The sequence below is a fragment of the Haemorhous mexicanus genome, chromosome 10, assembly GCF_027477595.1.
Source record: "Haemorhous mexicanus isolate bHaeMex1 chromosome 10, bHaeMex1.pri, whole genome shotgun sequence".
Classification (NCBI taxonomy): domain Eukaryota; kingdom Metazoa; phylum Chordata; class Aves; order Passeriformes; family Fringillidae; genus Haemorhous; species Haemorhous mexicanus.
Genome location: NC_082350.1, coordinates 2689049 through 2715900, shown reverse-complemented (window position 1 = coordinate 2715900; position 26852 = coordinate 2689049).

Genomic DNA, 26852 nt, shown 5'->3' with positions numbered 1-26852 from the left:
AAGAGAATGCCAGCCAAGCCAGCCTTCACCAGCCTCCACTGGGCTGCTCCCCAGCCTTGGTCTGACATGGTGGAAGTTTGATTCAGGCACCTGATGACCTCATCCATCCCCAAGGGAATGACTAACCAGTTTCTGGAAGCTTCTGGAATACTCAGGCCCCTCAGTGACACCTGAAAGGTGCCTACTGCAGGAAGCAAAGCAAGCAGCTTAGACACAGGTCACACCCCAAGTCACGAAGAAGGTAATATATTGGATAAAAGAGAATTTCAGACTGTGTTTAGAAAAAGAAAAGCATGTCCAAAAGGAGATTTTGGTAGCTAGCAATCAGTTTCACAATTTGAAATCTCTGAGTAAGAGTGTCTACATAGAAGTGTTTTTACAGCAGCTCCTGCAGTCAGGTCTCAGCCCTGCAGCAGAAGCAGAGCCCTGCTCTTGGTGCAGGAACTTTTACAGGTCTCACCAAGACAGCCTGTTTTGTAATTTAATAGAAATGCCAATTTCAGGATGCAAATTAACTGTGAGGCCAGCTCTTTGAAGAGCTGGCTATCCTCAATTCCCAGTGAAGTCAAGAGAGTCAAAGAATCCATAAAGGCACAGGATCAGAGTAAATTAGGGAAGGGATGATAACCATGTTGTGAAATCCTGATACTTTCAGTTAGTTAAAGCTTCTGAAGGGTGGAAGAGTAGCCAATAATAGGAGCTAATAGTTCATTCTAAAGAATTAGAGGAAACTAGGGGCAGTCAAATTCTGTATTTCAGCCTAAATATTATTAATGTGTTTCTCTATAGGTGTGGAAAAAAGTCAGCTGTAAGTATTCTCTAGGTACAATAATTAAGGTTCCACTGTGACATGTCTCTGTAGACATTTATTTTCCATTAACAGAGGATCAGAATTACAGTTTAATTATTCATAGGGTTCTAAAGAGATTCTCTATTTTATTCAAAAAGCCATTGACTGGATTACAGGAAAAGTCCACCAAGCTCCCATCCACTTAATTAAGGCAAAGCAACAGCGAGCAGCCCCAGGAGAGAGCAGGGAGAGGAAGATGGGGGAGCACTGGCAGGGATGTCACCCAGGCAGGCCCTGGGGACACATCCTGGGTCACCCTTCCCTGGCCCAGGGAGGAGGGCTCAGCTGCCCAGCATCTCCCAGCTCAGCTGTGCCCCAGCCTGGCTGGGGCTGAACAGGACACAGGGCCCCGGGGCAGCCAGAGCTCAGCTCCTGATTGCCTCACCTTCCTTTGGGAGCTCAGACTTGGATCATTCCTGCATGCACAAACCCCGTGCCCAAAATCCCACACAGACAAACCTACATTCCCAAAACCCCACAGAAAGAAACCCCATTCCCAAAACCCCCCACACAGACAAACCCCATTCCCAAAACCCCCCACACAGACAAACCCCATTCCCAAATTCCCCCACAGAGACAAACCCCCGCGCCCAAAACCCCACAGAGACAAAACCCCGTGCCCAAAAGCCCCACACAGACAAACCCCATTCCCAAAATCCCACATTAACAAACCCACACGCCCAAAACCCCCCACACAAACAAACCCCATTCCCAAAACCCCACAGAGACAAACCCCCGTGCCCAAAATCCCCCATTAACAAACCCACACACCCAAAAGCCCCACACAGACAAACCCCATTCCCAAAATCCCACATTAACAAACCCACACGCCCAAAAGCCCCCACATAAACAAACCCCATTCCCAAAACCCCAGACAGACAAACCCCCGTGCCCAAAAGCCCGGCTATGGCAGCTTTAATAAAATGCACAAGCACTGGGCACAGGCAGGGTCACTCTGCACCAAGAGCTGCCATCCTGGGGAAGAAGGGCCATCCCATCCCTGCCATCCCGGGGAAGAAGGGCCATCCCTGCCCCTGCCATCCCCTGCCCCGCCATCCCTGCCCCTGCCATCCCGGGGAAGAAGGGCCATCCCAGCCCTGCCATCCCGGGGAAGAAGGGCCATCCCAGCCCTGCCATCCCGGGGAAGAAGGGCCATCCCAGCCCTGCCATCCCGGGGAAGAAGGGCCATCCCAGCCCTGCCATCCCGGGGAAGAAGGGCCATCTCCTGCCCCTGCCATCCCAGCCCTGCCATCCCGGGGAAGAAGGGCCATCCCTGCCCCTGCCATCCCCTGCCCCGCCATCCCTGCCCCTGCCATCCCGGGGAAGAAGGGCCATCCCAGCCCTGCCATCCCGGGGAAGAAGGGCCATCCCTGCCCCTGCCATCCCCTGCCCCTGCCATCCCCTGCAGAGGTGCCCAGGAGGGGTGGCCGCCCCTGCAGGGACACGGGCGCTGTCACTGATGTCTGGTGCCCTCTCCTGGTAAATCCTGCCTACATCGCGACAGTCGGGATAGCTCCGAATGTACCTCCGGGGCTGTGTGGGAGTGAGGTAAACGGTACACTTGGATATGTAATTTTATAGCAGATGAACACGAGGTAATGACAGAGTAACTGTAGATTTCCTTAGATAAACACGTTTGGGAAACAAGCTTCCTGCTTCCCAGAGGAACAGACACTTTAATTTGGATTACAAATTTCCTAACCTTATAAAAATGAAATTGAAACACTTTTGTGAAACACTTCTCATTAGTAAAAAGCCCTTCAATTATTTTAGAACTTCTCCTCAACAAATACCACAAATGCCTAGAATTTTTTCTCTGAATTTATCTTAAAGAGAGCTGGGTAATTTATCCTGGAATTGGGAATTAACTCCCTGAACTAGCTAACTACTTCTAGGACACGTAGGTGCAAGTGATAGATTTAGAACCAGATTTAATGCACATGTTCCCCCAGACAGAACTGTCCCCTGATGGAATGATTACTGTAAAGAGCATTGCAGTGTCACTGAATATTTGTGCAGGATTGGGAAAATCCTGGTCAAGACAGCCCAGGAGCAGCTCAGAGACACAGAACTTTGGTGATTAAACCAAAGTGCATTGCCTGCTGTCTATAAATAGAAGTCCATTTAACACACAGACCTGTATCTCCACACAAACATCTATCTCCAATTCTTTACTTTTAAACAAGCAGAATTTTAGAACTGGCCTACTTACTAGTCCCTTCAGTATTAATTACATGATCATTAGCTCCCCAAACTGCTTATTTTTTGTCTTACATCCACAACTGACACAGGCAATCATCAGCAAAACTTCAAGTCAGAACTTTCAAGAGAGCTCCCATGTAGTTGTTGAAAAAAGGACTCTTATTCCAGATCACTAGCACAAAACAGTCTTCAAATGTGTTTGTGAATAAAAAGTCATGAGGACACATACAGAATTCAAGGTTATCAAGGAACCCATAATTAACTAATTGAGTTTGCTGTCACAATCAAAGGTGCTCACAATAATATGATAACAATATGATAATAATAATAATAGTCACAGAAGGCCACTGCAGCCCCAGGTTACACAGAGCTATCTGGAAGCTGCAAAGCAAGTTTTGAAAGAGAAATTCTTGTTCCATAACTTAATCCGCTTCCAGTCCAGCTTAGGGAGAAATACCATAAAACATGTTTATGGCCAGGGCTCATCTGTAGCTCCTCCAAAGCCTGTGTGAGCACACAGGACACAGGCCAGGACCCTCTGTGCCCAAGGCTGCTGTCCTGCTTTCCCTGCTGGATTGGTGTTACTGTCATATTTTCTGGAAAAATCCCTTTGCCCAGGATTTCTTCTCCTGGGAAGTTGAGAAGCCTCAAAGAAAAAAGGAAACAGTGTTTTCTCATTTGCTTCTCCTGTGTTTGCTGCTTTGGAATGTGGCTGGAGATTGTTTATCCAACAGGTGGTTGTTTGATTGGTTTCATGTGAATTCTTTGAACTTAATGACCAATCACAGGCTGTGTTTAGACTCTGGAAGGAGTCACAGGTTTTCATGATCATTCTCTGCAGCCATCAGTCAGTATCCTTTCTGTATTCTTTAGTACAGTTTAGTGTAGCATTCTTTAATATAATATAGTAATATCATAAAATAACAAATTAGCCTTCTGAGAACATAGAGTCAGATTCATCAATTCCCCCTTCGTCCTGGGGACCCAGCAAATACCACAGACTGGGGTTCCAGGCATCACCACCACCTGCAGGGCTCAGCCTGGAGGAGTCCCTCCCTCTGGGAAGTGCTGTGCAAACAGGAGGTGGCCGGCAGCAAACCCGGGAGCTTAAAACCTTACAGCCACCTCTTCATGAGCTACTGCACTGCTTTAGCAGCATTTCTCTTTCCAAACCACCTCACTCTCAGGCCCAGCCACGACAACCTTGGCCTCCAGAACCACCTTGCCCTGCCAGTGTGCTCCAGGGAAAACAGCCCTGCTCCCCAGGAGCCTGTGCCAGAGATGAGAGAGGGAACAATGCAATGGGGAGCTGTACACAGGACAAGCTTTGGGGGAGTCTTCCATTTCTGCCTTGTTTTATATTCCAGGCTCAGTCCTTGGTGCTTTTTGCATTAACTAGCCCCTTGCCAGGTCCTTTTTTCTCTCCTGAGACCATTGTGCTTTATCAGCTCTCCTGCTGAGCAGGCTAGAATGGAGCAGGGCAAACAGAGGCAGTCCTCAGCCCTTGGTGCCCCAGTAATGCTCATCACTCCTGCACCTTCCCCTGAGCCAGAACAGCTGGCATTCCCCACATCCCAGTTTCCCTGGGAAATGCCAGTTTGGGAGCACTGTGGGCACAGAGCAGCAGCATGGCTGGGCTCCTCAGCCTGCCCAGCTGAGCTGCACAGGGCTCTGTGGGAGCAGGAGCCCCACTCCCCTTGTGAAAGCTTGGCAGGCTTGCCCACATTTGAAATACAGAGTCTAAAAAAGCACCTTCAAAGTCCCACCCCTCTAGGTCAGAATATAGGGAATAACACCAAAAAAATGAACTGTGCATTCCAGCACAGAGCCCAGCGTTGGGCTCATACATATTGAATTTGTATTCAAGAAGTTCTTTACTGTGAGGATGGGGAGGATGTGGCACAGGTTTCCAGAAGGTGTGGCTGCCCCTGGATCCCTGGAAGTGTGTGAGACCAGGCTGGATGTGGCTCTGATCAACCTGGTCTAGTGGAAGGTATCCCTGCCCATGGCAGGGGGTTGGAACACGATGGTCATTAAGGTCCCTTCCAGCCCAAACCATTCCATGATTCACCAGGCTCCCTGCCCTGAGATGAGCATTTCTAGGGCTACCTGTACCTCTCTCCCATCCTTGGGAGCCCTCTCCAAGCCCAAGGCCTGGGAAGGTCCAAGGGACTGAGGGGAACGTGGCAGCCCCCAGCACAGCCTGATGCTCCTCAAGGAGGAGGTACTGTCAGGGCAGAACTTGAGAAAACTTCAGCATTTGGACTGCCTTCAAGTGAGATCCAGCTGAAGTCAGCTGGCCTTCCCTCCCCTCAGCACACCACACCACTCTTGAAAGAAGACAAGGGAAAAATAAAAAATAGGAAATCCACACCTTGTGATGAAAGGGGCAGCAGAACACCCCTACTGAAAGGGGGGAGCAGTGCAGGGGCTGCCACCTCAGAGACCCAGCAGAGGAGGTTTGTTCTGAGACCCTCACTGTGTGCTTCAGGAGCACCCACCTTGATCAGCACAGCCAGAGATACTTATTAGAAAATATCCATTAAACAGGGACCACACCTCAGTGAAGGGTTAAAATATTGGGAGGAGAGTGCCTGCCAAACTCTAGGAACACAGAATGCCAGACCTCCCATATTTTTATTGCAGGCTTCTGCAATAGGAGTCACTCCATCAGTCCCCACCAAAAAAATGTTTGTTTCCATACTTATGACCCAGAGCTTAACAACTTCTAAGGGAGCCCTTTCACAGCCTGGAAATCAAGCCAGGCTGCAATGCAAGTAGGTGGTACATGAGGTTTGCATTAACTCTCATATGTCCAAACAAAAAGGTGTCAAGAGTTGGAAGTCATCAGCTGCAAAAAGTCTCACAATTTAATTGCAAACACACCCCTTGTGTTTCTTAGAGATGATTAAATCAAGAGTGCCTTTGCCCAGACCCAGAGGGGTCCTTTAGAGTGGGCTCAGAGTTGCTGACCCTGCCAAAAGCAGCCCTGAGTGTTCTCAGGGTGCAGCCCTGGGGTGGTTTGACCCCCAGTGTCTCGCTTGACATTCCAGTGCCCACTGGGGCAGCAGGACTGAGCTCTGCAAGGAGCAGAAACATGCATGTACCTGCTACCCTGAGACCTACAAAATACACTGAAATTACCTTAGGACACAGTTCCCAATGAACACACCTTCCCCACAGAAGTGTTTTTCACCAGAAATGCCTGGTGCCCAGTTTAAGCCTCTGCATTCTCATCTTCCCTTCTCCATCTGCAAGTTTTCCTTTATACTTCTATTTTGCCTCTAATTGAAGGCAAATGACCTGAAAATTACCACTTTGTCCATCTTGTAGAGGAAATAAATCTCCACAATCAAAAGCTTAACTTCATGAGTTTAACCACAGAATTTCAAATTTAAATTGTCAGTCAGTTCACTCTGGGGAACAGCCTGCAACAGCCACCTGGCTAAAACCCCCTGCTTCCCCAGGAGTGCAGGCTCAAGGTTGACCCATGCTAAGTGCCCACTGCAGCCTCTCCTTCCAGCCTCCCTGCCTCCAGCTCCTCTCAGGCAGCTTTCTCCAGCAGGAACTGAAGCCAGCTGCCCTGAAAGTATTGAAGGGAACCACCTCTTTAGGTTAATCACACAGTGATTAATTGTCTCACTAGCTTCACAGTATATCTCTCCTGTAAAGTGGAGGCAGAAGCTACCACAAATAACAGTGACATTCATTTATCTTTTTTGTTTGGTTAGTTTTAAAACAAAAGATTCAACAGAAATCTCTGAAACACCCAAAACCATTCCTTCCTTAAAGCACCCCCACATAACAAAGAGATTCCCTCTTTCATTCTGCTCATTCCACTAAAATCAGCATGTGGAAAATACCTGTTTGTATCCTGGATAGACATGGATCAAAGCCACAAGACAGGAAGAGTTGGAGCTTCTGGCCCTTGAGGGATCAAAGGCTTTCCCTCTGAGGAAACCCCTCCTCAGCAGAATCCAGCACAGTGAAAGCTCTTCACAGGAGCAGAGAGCAGCAGCAGAGATGAGCCTCGTGCTCCTGCCCCTGGTTTTGAGGGCTTGTGTTCCCACTGGGGAGGCATCAGGGGCAATGGAGACACCTGAGCAGCTGCACCTGCAGCCACACCTGCTCCTAGTTAGTGTCTTCATGAGGATTGAACCCTGGAAAAAACAAAGATACAAGAGCTCCAAAGCAAGGACCAGGGAGGGGGGGTTCACATTTTGAGCACCCCATGGCTCAGCCTACTCCAGGGGTACCAGCCTTGGCCTCAGCCTGCTCTGGGGGAAGCAGGCAAGGCAGGCTCACCAAATAAACTCAATTGTCACTTGTATGGTGCTGTGGAGGAGCAGGGGCTGTCAGTGGCACCCTGTGCAGTGGAGCTGGACAGACCCCACAGCTCCCACAGCTCTGTGCTCCCAGCCCTGAGTGCTCCAAGACCCCTCCAGTGGCACAGGCAGACCTGCAGGGATGGGCCAGGGGGTGTTTGCTCAGGGCAGCAAAGAGCTGATAAAGTTCTGGAATGTTCTGCCCGGGGAGGTGGTGGAGTCCCCCTCCCTGGGTGTGTTTAACAAAGCCTGGATGTGGCACTGGGTGCCAGGGTTTAGCTGTGGTGCTGAGGCTGGGTTGGGTTCAATGTTCTTACAGTTCTCTTCCAGCCTGGTCATTCTGTGATTCTGTGATTCTGAGCTGCTTCTCCAGCCCCAGCTGGGGGTGGCTGGGGGGCCAGGGAGCAGGAGACTTCCCAGGGAGCAGCTCTGGTGGCCATGAGGAAAACTGGTACATAGCAGGCTGATTTCTTTCTCCTGTTCAAAATCAGCATCCCTCAGTAGGGCTGCTCTGGTGACAGAGGGCTGTTTATTTTCATCCTCACCATCTCATGGGTGCTTGTCCTCCTTGCTCTTTAGTCTGAGGCACAATTATCTCTGCCCTGTTCTGACAATGAAGCTTGTGAAATCCATGACTGAGATATTTCCAGGTCAGCCAAATTCAAATTCTCATACATCAGCTTTATCCTGTGGGGGATTTGCTTTATTATTCAGATACCAGTTGGATGTGATTAACATAGCAGGGGAGAGAAATGCTGAGCCACATTCTTGAAAAAACATGTATTCCTGAGATACCTGTACAGAAAAATGTGCCACTTTGAGATTATGCAAAATTAACAGCTTTCAAACAATCTGTTGGGCATCTCGATTTTCTTGCTGTGTCAGTGGAGCCAAAATCATAGCTTAATTATTTAATTGCATTTATCCTGCCTCTGAATTTGATTGGGGAGAATTATTGCAAGCAAGGCCTGGACCCTGTTGTGTCAATTAGAGCCAGAAAGATTATCAACCACAGCTCCTGCTTCAAAGGCTGTTTTCTCTCCATACCCAGAAACAGAGTGCTTGCCATTCCCCATTTCCCAGGTGGTGAACTGGGTCCCAGCCAGCCTTTTGCCTAAAAGTGGAAGGGGAAAATACTTTACCACCACCTTGAGTTCAGCAGGAGCAAATTTGGGCATGGTGAGCCCAGTGAGGATGTTCTGGACACCCACCCCATTCTGGAAAGGCAGGTGAAGAGAAGGGCCTGACTGTGACCTTTCCAAAGTGCTCTCAGAGCAGAGGCAGCCTGGCAGCCACCTGCTGAAATCTTGCAGAGGGTAAAAATGCAGCATTTTCCTGGGCTGATGGTCACAGACAGCAGCTCACAAGGGGTTTGTTGTGCAGGTCTCCTTCCTTGCCATCGTAGAGCAGCAGGTTTAATTTCATTTGTCCCCATGTCTGCCTCCCTGAAGGGGAATGGATCCCTCCAAGTGTCTGCTTTGGTTCTCTGCTCTGCACCTGCCTTGGGCACCATGTTCCACCTTGGCAAACAGGAATTTTCAGAGGTTGCCTGACATCCATCCAGGAGAAAGGGGACTGTATGCATCTGGTAAATGTAATTGTTCTTTGATCTCATTGCTGCTGATCTAAACCAGTGTGAATTTGCACTGAAAATGCTGAAGCAATGGAGCCCATGTATGTGAGAGGAACCTCAAGCTTTGTGCCTCCAGCCTGTATTTAAACCTCCCTGGACTGCTGTGTATGAGACAGTTGAGATAACACATTGCACAGTGCTGGAGCCAGAGGAAACAGCATCTGCCCGACCTGCCCTCTCCTGTGCTCTTGGACACTGCTTTGTACCCAGTGGTACAGACTGAAACCAGACAGACTGAAAAACAAAAGCATGTGCATGGCTGTGCTCCTGTATGGGCTCAGTTTACTCCTGAGTATTGTCATCTATAGAATATTCCTGAACAGGGGACAGGTGACATTTTCTCAGCGTGGTCTGGTCCGAGCTGTTCAGCATTTTGCTGCTGGAGCCCCTTTTCTCCCCAGCTCACCCCATACAAGCACAGTAGAGCCAGAGGCTGGAGAGGAAAAAATCTAAAATTTACATGGTAGCTGGCATCCCCCAGGGCTCTCAATTCTGCAAAGACTTATTAATCATGAATGGTTCTGGGCATCGGTTTTTGATGTAATCCATCCTTCCTTCCTTCCTTCCTTCCTTCCTTCCTTCCTTCCGCCCCTTCCTTCCTTCCGCCCCTTCCTTCCTTCCTTCCTTCCTTCCGCCCCTTCCTTCCTTCCGCCCCTTCCTTCCTTCCGCCCCTTCCTTCCTTCCTTCCTTCCTTCCTTCCTTCCTTCCTTCCGCCCCTTCCTTCCTTCCGCCCCTTCCTTCCTTCCGCCCCTTCCTTCCGCCCCTTCCTTCCTTCCGCCCCTTCCTTCCTTCCGCCCCTTCCTTCCTTCCTTCCTTCCTTCCTTCCTTCCACCCCTTCCTTCCGCCCCTTCCGCCCCTTCCTTCCGCCCCTTCCTTCCTTCCGCCCCTTCCTTCCTTCCGCCCCTTCCTTCCTTCGGCCACTTCCTTCCTTCCGCCACTTCCTTCCTTCCTTCCGCCACTTCCTTCCTTCCTTACTTCCTCCACTTCCTTCCTTCCGCCACTTCCTTCCTTCCTTACTTCCTCCACTTCCTTCCTTCTGCCACTTCCTTCCTTCCTTCCGCCACTTCCTTCCTTCCGCCACTTCCTCCACTTCCTTCCTTCTGCCCCTTCCTTCCTTCCTTCCGCCACTTCCTTCCTTCCTCTGTTTTCTCTTTTTCTCTCTTTATCTCTTTCTATCTCTCTTTCTTTCCCTTCCTTCCCTGTCAAGATCAGATCACACCTGATGATAGGAAATTCTTTCCTACAGGCAAGACCTTCAAGTGTCCCACGTGGGCAGGGCACAACCAGGACCATCAGTGGAAAGCAAGGAAATGCAGCACAGTTTGGCAGCTTTCAAAATGTCGTTCAGTGTTGAATCAGTGACTGTGGCACTTGTTACCAGCTCTGGTGACAGACCAGGCTAAAAAAGTGCCATCCCAAGAAGGTGACACACAGAGGGTGTCACTGCTCCAGCCCAGCCACATGTCCTTTCCCGGAGGGCCTTACCAAAGAGACCTGTGCTCCAGATTGGGTGAGGTCTGGAGCAAATTTCCAGTTGCTGATGAAATGTAGAACTCTCTGTTGCTCTCAACTTTTTTTAGCAAAGCCAAAGCTACAAAATATTTGATTTTTGTTCAGCTCTATACACTTTTACACCCCAAAGCAGCTCAATAACAAAGTGAAGCATAAAGTTTTAAAGAAAGAGGAGCAGAACACAGCAATTTAGGTGAAACCTGAGAAATGAGTGTAAGTTCTGCATAAATACATGGACAGGAATAAGCCCTGTCCTAGATCCAGGGAGATGACTAAAGATAGAAATGCCAATTTTATATTTTAATATTACATTTATTACTGTTTAAATCAAAGCAGAATTTTGGTCCACAATTCCCCATGGTTACAGAGGTTCTCTCTGAAGTGTGCTTTGAGAAGAGGCTTGTCTCTCTCCTACTCAGTGACAGGACAATGATATATATTTAAAAATATACTTTTGAAGCCAAGTTGTCAAAGTTTCAAATTTCTCACTATGTAACCAATTCTCACAAGATGCCAGATCTTGGAAATGGGGGTCAGAGACTTTGAGTTTTTCCCACCCTTAATATTTACATTCACAAATGGTTTGCAGCATAAGATTCTGAGAAGTGGTCAGAGTGATTTTCCCATGTTTGTTTATCCACAGTGACACTGTGGCCAGCTAGCTCATGAAATAATAATGACCCTGTGCAGTGTAATACACAAAGAACTTCACTTTCCATAGAGTTCCAAGTCAGATGGGGCTATCTGTCATTTTTGGAACTGAACTGAATCAAGTCACTGCAACCTTCAACCTGTACTATCTTTCTCTCCCTGAATTGCATTATGGAGTTAATTTAAATTATTTCAGCAAACAAGTATGGCACTGGTGGTGCTCCTGTTGATAAAAGTGTGCCTTGGGGCACTGGCCAGGTCACCACACATGGAATTAAGCACTGGAGCCATACAGTGGGCAAAATCCTGGCCTTGGCAAAGTTAATGGTAAATGTTTTGGCTTCAGAATAAACAGGCCTTCTATCTGTCCTTCCTTGCAGGGAGTGAGATAGGAGGGACTAGCAAAAACAAGAAGGGGATAAATCCTGAGTGCACAGTCACCAAGTGTAAGTGGTTACACAGTGGCAGCAAACTAGAGACCTCTCTCTACACAGCCCCTTGGTTGGCATCAGAGATTACCCTTTTTCTGCAGGTCTGAAAAGGAGTTTCTAAGAAAACAGAAGAACAATGTGTTAAATCTTGAGTATCAATCATATAAATTATTTCTGAAACTACCCTGCCCTTTACCAATTTCACCCACACATGTGATGAAAACATTCTTTTGGTCTGTAGCCTTCACCCATAATTCAGATTTTAGAAAAAGCCCTGATTCACTTCACTAACACAGTGAGCTCTGAATGCTCTGTGCTCCACAGACATGGCACAGCAAACCAGCTGCACCATTCCTCAAGGGGATGAAGACTGAAGGGATGGCAGCACAGACTCTGCCCTGCACCCCTCCTCTGCCTTGAATTCCTGCTTGTACTTTGAACTTTCAGTGTGCACCTTTCCAGGCTGAAAAGCTACAGCCCCTAAGCCTGCCCAGAAGCAGGCTCTGACCGTTCCTCTCTGCCTTTGGCACTCACACACGTTCACTGGGTTTGCACATTTCCCACATTTGGTCACATCACCATCAGGAGGACACCAGCAGTCACTGGGGCGTTCAGTCTTCCTCAATGGCTGAAGCAGATAATGAAAGACATCTGTGTTCCTGTTGGGAAGGATTTCCCAGCCTTCCCTAAGTAATTGATGTCAGCAGCTATACAGCACTTTTTGCTGCTATGGCTCAGTAGCATTTATGGTAGGTTTCTTTTTTTGACTGTGCTTTCATTTTTTTCCCTATTTCCTGCTCTTAGAATCTTGTCCAGTAAATTCCTTGTTTGGGTTTTATGGACTTTTTGATCATATTTCTTAGAAGATAATTCTTTTGGGATGTCACAAGCACAGAGGAGCTTGAAAGAATTACCATTGTTGACAAGATGTTTGGTCATGGACAAGTGTTCCTCATTAAGAACAGGTTCTATTTTCTACTTATAAAAACAAACTTCCTGCATGCTCCAGTTACAAGGAAATGGCCTTATTTTTATAAGGATGTGTTTATATTTGAAGCCAGCAAGGGGCTTAGTCCTTGTCTGGCCTTTTATCGCGTTCATGGTTGCTTTCCCTTGCCCCTGCAGAACTTGAGAGAAGCTCCATCAACCCTTGACCCAAAGCAAAACAAAAGTACCTTAAAAATAATCTTGTGTGCTTGCTGCAGGCTAGCACAGAGCTCCACATCAGAATGAGGTCTAGAGTAATCCCACCCATTCTGAGTTCCTGCTAGCTCTGTATAGTATTTGCAGGGACCCTTGTGGCAAGAAGGAATGATGAGTCTGACTCCATGTTCTCAGAAGGCTCATTTATTACTTATGATACTATATTTTATTAAAGAATACTAAACTATACTAAAGAATACAGCAAGGATACTTACAGAAGGCTCAAAAGATAATAATGAAAACTCCTGACTCTCTCCAGAGCCCTGACACAGCTTGGCCCTGGTTGGCCAAAGAGTGAAAACAACTCCCAGCAGAATGCAATGGAACAATCACCTGTGGGTGAACAATCTCCAAACACATTCCACATGAGCACAGCACAGGAGAAGCAAATGAGATAAGAATTGTTTTCCTTTTCTCTGAGGCTTCTCAGCTTCCCAGGAGAAAAACCCTGGGCAAAGGGATTTTATCCAAGAATGTGAATGTTACATCTCTGCCCTTGCCTTGCATTATTAATAACAATTCATTACTCTTCTGTCACGTTCCTCATCTTGCAGCACATACACTGATGCAAATTGAGTGCCAGGAGCAATAGCATAAACTGCCTGTGGTTACCCAGGAAAGCTGGGGTAGAACTAAAATAGAGCCTGGCTCTCTTGGGTCTCATTGGAATTTTGTTTTTTTCCTTCCTAGTGCCATCTTCACCAGCCTCCCTAGCTGCAGCCTGGCACAGCTGCCTGCAAGGGGTTGGCAGGCAGGAGCAATCCAACAGAAAGGAATGGAGTTGTTGCAAGGCTTAAAACCAATCATCTGGATAAGTTACCTGATGTCACACAGGGCGAAGACATTTGAAATCTGAATTTCTGACTAAAATCCTGGCAGAAGCCATGATTCCAGTAGACATTACAGCATGTACTTAATTAAAACCTCCCAGTGCCCCATCCCTGGGCAGTCAGGCATGTCAATGTGTTTAGGGCTTGTCAGGATTAGCTGTTGCCTGCCTTGTTACCCAGAGCTAAGTACTCCACACCTTTTCTGCCTGGCTTTGCACCACTGTGGAGCTGTTTGCAGAATTAATGAAGATTTATGGCCACGCTGCAATGGGGAGACTCCTGGGTCCCCACTGTGCTGGTTCTGGCAGCTGTGCCACCTCACTGCTGTGTCTGTGAGGGCATTTCCCCCTCGCTGCCATCACACTCCTGTACCCTCAGAAAGGTCTCCCCTGTGTCACCATGGTATTTTCTGAAAAATCCCTTCACCAAGATTTTTCTCCTGAAAAGCTGAGAAGCCTCAGAAAAAAAATAAATATATATATAAACAATAATTAGCTGATTGATTGGAATGTGGACTCGAGGTTGCTTACCAACAGGTGCATCTTTGATTGGTTCCATGAATTGTTTTTAATTAATGACCAATTCCAGTCCAGATGTGTTGGACGCTGGTCAGTCACGGGTTTTTATTATTCATTCCTTTCTAGCCTTCTGATGTCTCCTTTCTCTTTCTTTAGTATAGTAATATAATATAATATAATATAATATAATATAATATAATATAAGAATCAGCCTTTGAGAACTTGGAGTCAAATTCTCATCTCTCACCTCGTCCTGGGGACCCATCAACACCACACCCCTGCTCTCAGCAAGCCTGCCTTTTAGTCTTCTTTATCCTCCATAAATCATCTTCTGAGTTCCTTGAGATGTAAACACAAGGCCTGAAAGGGATGATAAGTTGACAAAATTTTGGCTTACTTTTACAGCTGCAGAGCAGATAAGGATAGTCAAGGGTTTTACATTAAACCTGTTATTTCCATTGTAACAACTCCTGTTATTTCTTTTTAATCTTTTGTCAAGGATGACAAGAAGGCTGCAGGTAATGGGAAGGAGGGGGAGCCCATTTAAATCACTTCTATTTTAAAGCTTTAAAAAAAGGCTGTTATTTTATTTAAAACCCGCACTCACGCATTCTCATTAGCCTTAGCCAAGAGAATTTCAAACAGAATCTCCTACAGAAGGGAATTTCCCTGTTTCAGGCAGCTCTCACAGCAACGAGCCCGAGTTAATTTTGGCTCCATGCTCTCACACTCTGGGCTCTGGCCCCAGGCCAGCAGAGCACTTGGAGCTGTGTTCTTGCCCGCTGGTTTCAGCAAGTCCCTCTGCCTTTCTTCAGAGATGAGCACGTGCTAAGGGCTGTGCTGGAGCAAGGTCAGAGGCAGCCCAGGGACACTGAGCCCCCTGTATCTCTACAGCATCCCGGAGGCTTCAGAGGAAAGGCACTGCTGTGTCAATGAAGCCAAAGTTTACATATGGAGTTATTGCATTCACAGGTGCCCCGAGGCAGGGAGGAATGATGAATCTGACTCCATGTCCTCAGTAGGCCAATTTATTACTTATGATACTATATTATATTAAAGAATACTAAACTATACTAAAGAATACAGCAAGGATACAGGTAGAATGCTCAAAAGATAATAATGAAAACTCCTGACTCTCTCCAGAGCCCTGACACAGCTTGGCCCTGATTGGCCAAAGAGTGAAAACAACTCCCAGCAGAATGCAATGGAACAGTCACCTGTGGGTGAGCAATCTCCAAACACATTCCACATGAGCACAGCACAGGAGAAGCAAATGAGAGAAGAATTGTTTTCCTTTTCTCTGAGGCTTCTCAGCTTCCCAGGAGAACAATCCTGGGCAAAGGGATTTTTCCAGAGAATGTGAATGTGACATGGAGCTGTCTGTAAACTTTAACATGTAACCCTCCAGAATGTGATGTACCCCCATTTGCCTTTTTTCTTTTTTTTAATGAGCAATGTGTAAAATATTATCTGCCTCAGAGTTGATACAAAAGTAACAGCTGTGCCTTTTCCAGATGAGAAGAAAAAAACCCATGCAAACAAGCTCACACACGCACACACAGTGTGAAAAATACTCCATGTTGAAGGATTTATAGTCTGTATTGCTGTGTCACGCAGATGAAAATGGGCATCTAATCATCAGCATGATGCTAAAAGCATTAAAAAGCACGTGAGAACAAGAAAAAGGAGGAGAGGTGGGCCTGATCCAAAGCCAAAAGCCCTGGTGTGAGGGTGGGTCACATTTCTGAGCTGCTGGCAGAGGGACAGGGGTGGGAGCAGTTTGTGGAGCAGTTTTGGCTGTGTGACTGAGTGAGGGCTGGGGAGGGAGGGGTGCATGGTGGGGATAATTAATCTTGTCTGCAGGGTTTGGGCAAGGTCAGGAGTGGATTACGTGTGTCAGGCTCTGGCTTCCCTTGCAGTTTGAGAGGGATTAGGAATTGTGCTGGCTCAGGCAGGGAGAAGGTGATGAGGATTTGCTATCTCCCATACATGAATTTTTGATAATGAGGGGAGGAAGGACACTGGGGACTGCAGAAGAAAATGAAAAGTCTCTGCCCTTAGGCTAAGCAAAAGGAAAGCTGCATAATGAGCAGCGACATTTTATACAAAGGGTGAGGGGTATTCTGGCACCTTGTTCAGCAGGAGTCAGAAAGTAACATAGCAGGTTGGATATGCTAAAAAAGAGAAGTTTGTGGTGTATGGTAATTTTTTCCACACCTGCTAATAGACAGTATGGAAATGGTGAAAGCAGCAGAGACACCAGCAGGGAGGTACAAACACTGGGAAGCACAGAGTGTACAGAGAAGCCCAGGCCCTGGGCTAGCAATCAGGAAACAAGCCTAACCCATGCATATGTGACAGATGTCTCCATTCATTAAGTATGGTTGGAAATGGGTTCCCAATATCCCTTGTTCATTTTCCCTAAAGACCCTCATTCTGCTGGATCTGGAGCGTGGACAGCCTCCAAAAGCAGTAATCACCACTTGTTAGTGATCCCATTTTGGGGTGCTGCTGAGTGTGGGGGTCCCAGCTCTGGGTTTCTCTGGCTCTGGATTGAAGGCACTCCAGACAGTGGGTTCATGTTGGAGCTCAGGTGTTTATTATTTCTTATCAGTAAAACAGTCTCACTGCTGGGAGTTCAGCACCTTTTCATTAGAAGGCACAAAATGCCCAACAATCTCTTGGCACAAGGGCTTTTAAGACTAAACTATCCCATTAAGAGCTGACACCTGGATTATTTTCCCTTTTACCCCAATAACTGATCCCACAGAGCCCCCAGTGCAGACTTCTCTGCCCAATTACAAAATGCCACCCAAACCCATGGAGAAGGAGGAAGAAGCAGCATGAAGAAGAAACCCAGGACAGCACCCTGTGCCTCCATCTTGCTTCCATCCACAACATCCTAAAAATCCCACACCCTCAATTTCTCACCCAGTGACACACCCACACTGCTCTCTATAATCTATTGCACACTTTTGGGGGTTCCAGTCTATCTTGGAGTCTGGGGAACTTTCTCCATGGATGAGGGTCAGAGTCAGTGCTGCCCTGGGGGTCAGGGCACCCCAGAGCAGACAGAGGAATATTCCCTGTGGTGCCCTGGGTTTGCACAGCTGAGGGGAGCACAGGAGTGTCAGTGCTGCTCCCCTGTGTGAGGCCAAGGCTGGGCACAGGGAGCTGTGCATAGGGACCCCAGCCCAGGCAAGCCCATGAGGAGCTGCAGGCAGGGCACAGTGACCTGTGGACACAGGTGACACCACATGCAGGAGCACCCTGCTCAGAGGGGAGCTGTGTGAGCCCCTGTGGGGCACTGGCTTTACACACACTGCTGTCCTAAGCTGTGAAATATCCCAGCTGTCAGTGCTCAGAGTGCTGGAGTGCTGCAGCATCCCACCCCGTCACTGTCATGTTCTCTGAAAAATCCCTTCGCCAGGATTTCTTCTCCTGGGAAGCTGAGAAGCCTCAGAGAAAAATGCAAACAATAATTATCTGATTGCTTCTCCTGTGTTTGCTGCTTTGGAATGTGGCTGGAGATTGTTTATCCAACAGGTGATTGTTTGGTTGGTTTCATGTGAATTGTTTTTACTTCATGATCAATCCCGGTCCAGCTGTGTTGGACTCAAGAGAGTCACGAGTTTTTCATCAGTATCTTGTTAAACCTTCTGTAAGTATCCTTTCTCTATTCTTTAGTATAGTTTTGGTATAGCATTCTATTATATCATATCATATCATCATATCATATCAATAAATTAGCCTTCTGAGAACATGGAGTCAGATTCATCATTTCCTTCCTGCCACAGAGGACCCCAGAAAATACCACACACCCCTCCTTGGGCTGCACAGCCATCTCAGAAATGCTTGTCAGGCCTTGGCTTGACAAACAGCCCTTGGGCTCAGTTCTTCCTGAGTTTCTGAAACACTGTCCACTCCCAGGGACTCGTGTTGTCTAACGAGCTCCTGGCTCCTGGAAGAGCCTTGAAAAGTGACTTTTCTTGCTGAATAGCAACCCAAGTGGAACAATATTTTTGGTATCAAACTTTCAAAGAAACATGCTGGCCTAAATAGCATCCAGGGTGGAAAACTGCTGTGGCTGAAGCCCAGTGTGTTGTGACCATATAAACAGAGAGCTTTGGGCTCTCCTGGGCTGCAGCAGGCAGAGACCAGCACCTCTCTGAGTGGGGCCTCTCAGGGCAAAGGAGCTCTCAGCGCTGGTGTTCCTGCAGGGCCATCACCAAACCTCAGCAACAGAGCCTGGGCTGATACCCCCACTGCAATTAAGGCAGCCCCTGCCATACTCAAAGCCTCCCTGGCTTCAAAATGAGATGAAATTAAGAGAGACACAGCCTTTCATGCAGAATTGGCTGGGAGTGTTGCTGCAATTTTAGAACACAGAGAAATCTCCACCTGGGCAACACTAATGAGTGACATCATAAATTACAGTCAAGAGATAGGATGGAGTGATTTATCCAGTAAACCTAAAAATAAAAGTCATAATTTCAGACAAATTGACTATTCTCAGGAACCAGGACCTGCAGGTCACCAGAGGTGCAGGAAAGAGCTCAGTCATCACACATTATCATCAGACATTCCAAAGGTGCAGTTCAGAGCCAGCCTGTTGGTGTTGCCCAGAGCCTAACCAATGGATTCCTGAGATGAGATGGATGTGTATTGTATGGGAGGCCATATGGGGGCTCAACCCTGAGGAGATGCAAAGACATCCCATGTGAGTCCCTGGCTGAACTCCAGGGAGTTTTCACAGGTATTTATTTACCTTTCCATGCTTCTGTAGGTGTGTGTGAGGGTCAGTGTGCTAGAGCCAGTGTACAATGAAAGTTGCTCTGTTGGATTCCTGAGTGCTTTAGAGTCATAAGCAAGTTAGGCCTGTGAGTTATTGTTCTGCTATTGTGAATCCTATAAGACTCTTTTGTTAAATTGTTTAAATTAAACTCTCAATTAAGTGCTGTTAAGTCTAAGTGCTATTTAAACCTTTAGGCCTCACTGGTTGGTGAAGTCCAGGGCTGAGTTTGGCAAGGGAGTTCACTCTGGATATTGTGACTCAGCAGGAGGGTCTCCTCTATTCTTTCTGATCCTCACCCTTTCCTGTCCTTACCCTTTCCCCATTCCCCAGATAGATAATTTTTTGTTGATTTTAACTTCAGATTGATTGATTTTAGGTTTTAGTCCAGTTTTTCTCTGTGTGCTTTAACCACCTAGTAAGCAGTAGGGTGAATCTTGCCAACAAGTTTGTCACATTTTCACCTTAATATTAGACCTCCTTTTGCTGGTACCTCTGCCAGCAATTCTTTGAGCAACCTAAAACACTCATTTGTGACAAATTGTTGTAGTCAGCAGGATGGGAAGTGAAATCACTGACTACTTAGGAAAGCATGGAAGAAGTCCAAGTCCTGAGTTCTCAGATGAATGGGCTCAGAATAATTGGTATGATTGGGAAGTTGTGGAGGAACATCTAGAAACAGCTAGGGGCCATATAAAGGCTGGAAAATCAAAGGAATTATTTGTAAAATATTAGGCACCTGCCTAGAAGCTGCCTGCTAGTATAGGAAAGATCAAATTAAAGAGGAACAAGAGCTAAAGACTGAGATAGAAGACAGGAAAACAACTGGACTATTACTGACCTTGGAAATAGAACAGCTGCAGACAGTTACAAAAAGGAAAGAAAGGAAAACAAAGGCTGAAGGAAAAAGTTGAGCTGATGCTTATGCAGGCTCCAAATCCACCTGACATTGTGAAAATTAGACAACTAATTGCATCCCCTGAAGATTGGGATGGAAATATATGGGGTGATCGCTGCAGTAAGAGACCAGGGGAAAATGATCTTTTATCTCCTTCAAATTCCCTAGAGCATGAAGTCAGACCCCTTACAAAAACAGAGGTAACTACTGGACCTCGGGGTGGACAGAGAAATCACAATCAAAGCCCAACTCTGATCAGATTCAGATAGCAAATTTGCAAGAACACTACAGCTGTAAGCCAGGTGAAACTGAAACTGAATATTTATGGTGAGCTTGTTTATCTGGAGGAAACAGAGTCTTATGAAGTGGTGAAGAAGCTAAGATAGGTTTTGGGGTCCTGCTGTCTTTTTAACAGACAATTATCCCCATTCAATCACAAGCAGGGTGGCAAACTGGGCTGGTGGCATAGGTGTGAGGGAGAGAGGAGAGCCTCTGATCATGCCCTTTAAATCTTTGAGCAAATTGTTCTCTGCTGTTACCAGAGCTGCCTGTGTCCAAGCCATGCATGAGCCTGGCCCTATGAACACTCCATTATAGCACCTGTAAACTATGACATGTGAAAGCTACTAATGAAGGCAGCCCCTGCCATACTCAAACCCTTCCTGGCTTCAAAATGAGATGAAATTAAGAGAGACACAGCCTTTAATGCAGAATTGGCTGGGATTGTTGCTGTAATTTTAGAACACAGAGAAATCTCCACCTGGGCAACACTAATGAGTGACATCATAAATTACAGTCAAGAGATAGGATGGAGTGATTTATCCAGTAAATCTAAAAATAAAAGTCATAATTTCAGACAAATGGACTATTCCCAGGAACCAGGACCTGCAGGTCATTCATACAGAAAACAGAGGTTCAGGAAAGAGCTCAATCATCATGCTAAGGAATGCTTTAAAGCTTTGCCAGCAACATTGCCCTTGCTATTCTTCTCCTAACTCATTTGTTACCTTCTTTACAAAACTTTCAGCAGCTTTCCCTTTAACTAAACTTGTTCCTGAGGGCCTGAGGACACTAATATACCCTGAAGACCTCCAGCAGCTTCACCTGTAGCCTCCTCCCACACCCCTGCCCATGGTCCCAGGGAGCATTTAAGCTCAGCCCAGGGCCACAAATCCTTGACTTTCTTTTGTGGGGATGTTAGTCTTTGGCTCTGCCAGAGTTATGAGTGGTTCTGGTTTCTGGCTCCTGCTTGTATGTTTAAGGCCCTAATCTATAGCAGGCTGGTTAGTACTGCTCTCCCATCAGGGCTGAGGGAGCCTAACTGGGGGAGCAGGCGTGTTGGGGATGTGGCAGTGGTTGTTTTCCCCCCTGCTTGATGCTATGAAGGTGAGTGCTCTCTGCAGAAAGGATGTAAGGTACTCCTAGTTCCTTTTTGTAGAGGAAGAGACTGAGATAGCCTTCAAGTCTGCTGAAATGGGGTTTTCACCTTTGTGCCTTTGGTCCTGCTTCTTATCTGTCTCCTGTTGCCCTGATTTTTTAAGATTTTCTAAACCTTCTGATGTTTACATTCTTGTAACAAACTTTCTCACACATTTTCTGTAAATAATTTATTGTTTTGCATTACTTTATGGAAGAAGAGAAATTTGGTGGACTGTTAGTTTCTCCAGTGTCATTGGAGAGGTGGCACTGTCACCCTCCAATCCACTGTCACTTTTAGAAATCTATAAATGTTAGAGTCAGAAAATAAACTTCCCTTTTTTCACCTTGAGAACAGCAGTGTGTGCACTCGTGTTGTTTCATGTCCTAGAGTGACACCCTCCTGCTGCAGCTGAAGTTTTACCCTGACTTTATTCAAACTGCAAGCGCGCTAAATCCGAGCAGGCTCTGCCGTCCTGCCGTGCGAGTATCTCGGCGTGTGTGCGACCATCCCCCCCTCCCTCTCGGGGTGCGTGTGTGCGAGCATCCCCCCCTCTCCCTCTCGGGGTGCGTGTGTGCGAGCATCCCCCCCCTGTCCCTCTCGGGGTGCGTGTGTGCGAGCATCCCCCCCTCCCTCTCGGGGTGCGCGTGTGCGAGCATCCCCCCCCCTCCCTCTCGGGGTGCGCGTGTGCGAGCATCCCCCCCCCTCCCTCTCGGGGTGCGCGTGTGCGAGCATCCCCCTCTCCTTCTCGGGGTGCGTGTGTGCGAGCATCCCTCCCTCCCTCTCGGGGTGCGCGTGTGCGAGCATCCCCCTCTCCTTCTCGGGGTGCGTGTGTGCGAGCATCCCTCCCTCCCTCTCGGGGTGCGCGTGTGCGAGCATCCCCCCTCCCTCCCTCTCGGGGTGCGTGTGTGCGAGCATCCCCCCCTCCCTCCCTCTCGGGGTGCGTGTGTGCGAGCATCCCCCCCTCCCTCTCGGGGTGCGTGTGTGCGAGCATCCCCCCCTCCCTCTCGGGGTGCGTGTGTGCGAGCATCCCCCTCTCCTTCTCGGGGTGCGTGTGTGCGAGCATCCCCCCCCCTCTCCCTCTCGGGGTGCGTGTGTGCGAGCATCCCCCACCTCTCCCTCTCGGAGTGCGCGTGTGTGCGAGCATCCCCCCCCCCTCTCCCTCTCGGGGTGCGTGTGTGCGAGCATCCCCCACCTCTCCCTCTCGGAGTGCGCGTGTGTGCGAGCATCCCCCCCTCCCTCCCTCTCGGGGTGCGCGTGTGCGAGCATCCCCCCCTCTCCTTCTCGGGGTGCGTGTGTGCGAGCATCCCCCCCTCTCCTTCTCGGGGTGCGTGTGTGCGAGCATCCCCCCCCTCTCGGGGTGCACGAGCATCCCCCTGTCGGTGTGTGTGCGCATCCCTGTCGGTGTGTGAGCGGGATCCCGGGACAGCAGAGGGAGCCGCAGCCCCGCGCTGCAGCCCCGGGCCGGGCTCGCTCCCCCCGGGCAGATCCCGGGGCACCTGCGGCTGTCCCCGCTTGGTGCGGGCTGTGTGCCCCGCTGAATGAAGCCAGGGCCCTGGTAAGGCTGCCCTGCCCACGCACACGGCTGAACTTCACTAAGGGTGGCAAAAATGGCATTGAACTGAATGGTGAGGCAGGTCACAGCCTGAGCTGCCAGGCAAGGTCAGGTGCAAAACGATTGCAAAATCGTGTGTCAAACACGGGCAGTGATCATCAAATTACAAACTACACGGCAATAAATGCAGGCAAGAATGGCTTTCCCTGTGATTAACTGTTTGCATCAAGGAATTTGAGAGTCAACAATGCTCTTTTAAAGATTAATTTATTTGGTCCTGATATAACAGGTTTGGTCATGTTCAACTGTGGAGTTTCAAACATCAATCTAAAGTAGAACCTCAAATATAATCACTGCAAAGTTGCTTGGTAAGACCACTAACTTATCAGGCTAATCTCTGCCTTCAGTATATAAGGCAAGAATCTGAGTAACCATGATTTACAAGCTCCTAGAGCTGTGCAGCGTTTGCTCTCCAGCTGCAGTGTCAGTATTGACCACTGTCACCCAGAGAACCTAGGGCAGAAGGTAAGTGCTGTTTTATTTTGGGATGGTGACTGATAGTCTTCCCCCTGTCAGCCTTTAAAACAGCAAAACTTTGTCAGGTGGATAAACAGAACAATTCTTTCCAGACCCACATGTGATGTTCCTTGGGTTTGCTAACCTGCTCTGCTTGTAGCAAAGCCTGTGTGGCTTTTGGTCTGGCAACAGCTGCAATGATACAGCCACGAGCAGGTCTCATTGATTGCTGGTATCAAATATACTGGCAACTTGCTCACGTTTGTGATGGATTTTTTGTAATCAAGCTCATCTCTTCATCAATCTGGTTAATCAATTTTATGGTCTCTAGGGCAGAACTGCTTGTGGACAGGTATAACTGGTGGTATTGAAGTAGCCTTGGCATATGAATCAAAGGGAAGAAAAGACTCTGGGTGTAAAGAAGCTTCTATTTATCCTACTGAAGTCTTAACTTTGGTAATGAAATATTTAATGCACTTTTATTTAAAGAAACATTTCTATGAAATGAAAACAATAAACATCTGCTGTTGGCTTAATAGCTTAAGTGTAGCTGGAGCATTCAATCAATCTGAAAAAATTGTGAGTATATTTCAAAATGGTAGAGGTTATTGCTATGATACATCTAACCTTAATGGCAATGGGAAAAATATATCCTCTCTTGAGAGTTCTTGAATAAACCTGTCAGTTTGTGACAAGTTTATTACATTCTCTCCTGAGCCCAATCATCTGTGGCTGTGCTGAATAGCTGAGTAAGGCTAAAGCACACAACTGACCAGTTTATCCAAAAAGGTGCCTTGGATGAGCTTAGGCCTAATGTGGATGCAGGAAGGGTGTCCTGGATGCCCTGCTGCTAGAATACAGCTGCTGCTGCCTCTCATTCTCCCTGCAGCAGAATTGCTTGGGAGCCAGTGCTCCTCACTGCACGTACCTTCTGTGGTGCTGATGGGCACTGCCAACTATGTCTCCTGAGCAAACAACTTGCAAGAAACCAAGTGGCCTTGTTGGCTGTAATACCCCATTTTGCCTATAGCAAAAATAGCTTGAAAAGTTACCAAATCCTAACCCACTGTGGTGGCAGGCTGGGTGTGAGGTTCCTGTCATTCATGTGAACATTTGCAGATGGATGGTAGAAAAAGATTGTTGGTGTCAGTGGTGATAGGAGGGGAGAAGTCAGCCTGCAGCTGTTCTTTGCTGGCTCAGGAAAATCTGCTTGACTGGTGAGCAGGAGCACCAGACTACTGTGTTGTGCCAGCAACGCTGCATGGACCCTGGAGAAAGCCAAAGCTGGTGCTTGGTGCTGGCAGTGCTGGCCTGGGAGGGCAAAGGAGCAAGGAGGGAGAGCTGAGCATGCTCCTGGGGAGTGGCACTGGGATACCTGGCAGGATCAGCTCCTTGGGAGCCAAGCTGCACTAGTCCTGATGCCTGCAGGATTGCTCCCCTCTATTGCTCTCAGTACCTGCTGCTGCATGCAGCACTGCCTGCTGCCTGTGACCCCCTGGCAGCTCATTTGTGTGTACAAATATAACCTTTCTTCAGATAGAGGTTAAAATGATAAGTTGAAATAAATGTCTAATGCATTTACTTGTTGGCTCTTAAGTGTGATTGATTTAAGTGTAGAGCTACTCCCTAACTTGGGTTTGTAACTCTGACCTTCCCAATTAGCTCTAGTACCTCTGCAAGTGGTTCATTTTCACTGGGCTATCTCTAATTGCAATGCAGTTATTCTGTTAATGGCTTTGTAACTATCCAAATCCATCTGCTATGTCTCCCTTCAATTGTTTCCAGGGGCTGCTCTTATCAGGATGATCAAAGCCCTTGCTGGCAGGAAAGCTGTCTGTTCACAACAACTGGAAATATGTCATATTTCAGTAAGACTGACTGTAAAATCAAGCACAGGCTCAGCCTGGGAGCTCACCTAGCCCAGCAGCAGAGGGTATCAGAGGAGTGAGATGCAGAGCAAAAGTGCAGAGCAGTTCTGCTCCCAGGCCAGGCTCAGACACTGCAGCCAGGACACTGGGTAGTTAGCAATACATCACGACAAGACATTCCACAGCTTAACCGTATCAAACCCCACTACTTTTTGTTTTGAATAAGCTGTTGCCAGACTTATTTGGTATCTCTTGGTAGAAATCAAGGTCTGGTTATCCTTTTGCTGACCTGAAGAGTCTCAGTTTGCTTTTAGCTGGTCCTTGCCTGCTAATTCCCCTCGCGCTCTTCTTTGTATCCTGTCTTGTTCAGTCATGACCTTCTGTTATGTGAGACCAAAAATGCAGGCAATATTCAAAATGAGACTAATTGGCACAATTGCAAAGTGGTGTCTTATGAGTTTTGATTCCTGTCTTCTTATTTGATTTGTCTTTTTGTCTGTGACTGAGCATTAAAGAACATTATACCACACCTCTCTTTGGTAGCTCCAAATCTAGTTTGAGTGGGAATGGTCAGAAACCACATGCCTTGAAAGTGGGAGAAATTTACACAGCAACCTCATTTAACATTTACTGGTCACTTTGTTACTTGGATTCTTGGTACTGTGAAGTCCTTACACCTGTCTGAGCAAAGCATATTCTAGTCACAGGAATCTCCTCTTGACCTGTATTATTTGGACAAATTGCCGGAGGAAATAATCAAACATTTTTATTTTTAGGGGTGGTCAATATATCACTGTCATTAGTTGTTTCTGATGCACAGAAACGTTGTAGCCCTATGGAGAACATTTTGCCTGCTCAGCTCAAGGGCAGGACACTTCAGATGCATCTATTAGTCCTATTTCGTTTTTAGATAAGTTCCTATGGAGCTTTGCATGCACTTGCTTTTGTCTATTGATTAAATAAGAAAGATTCTGCCTTTTTAAACAGGGTTTTTTTCAGTGCCTGGAGCATTATAGATTTTTGTGTGTGTGATAGCAGTCTAACATAGCTATTGAGAAAAGAAAGACATCCATAAACTTGCTTTTATGTATTCCTTTATCTTTGTTTCAAGTTAATCGACAAGGAGAGCTGAATTGCTCCCCAGGGGCTGGCTCTGGGTGAAACAGCCCTGTTAGCAGAAGCCCATCTGAAGGCAGGCTGGCAGCTCCAGGACTGCTCCCCACTGAGTCACACAAACACCTGTGCTGCCCAAATTGCATTCCCCTGTTCCCAAGGGAATGTCCTCTGTGCTCCGATTGATTTCTGTCCCTGACACGGCTCTGTGTGGGATTTTCTGGCTTTGAGAGCCATCTACAGAGAGTACATATTGATTGGATCCTCCTGGGATGGGGGGTAGGGAAAAACAACAGCCTTTTCTGTCGTGTAGCAAAGCTTTTCTGAGTGAATGGCCTTAGCTAAAAAACTTTATGCAAACTTTAGAGTACAGAACCTGAAGAACTTCTTGTCAGCAGGAATAACTGCTTTTTGAGCTAATGGGCTGTTCTGAAAAGGGAGAACAGGAAATTTCTTTCCAAAATAAGCAGAAATTAAGACACTGAACTCATTAAGCAGCTGCCCTGTTAAGTGCTGTAGTGTCTGCTGAAATGTGGCT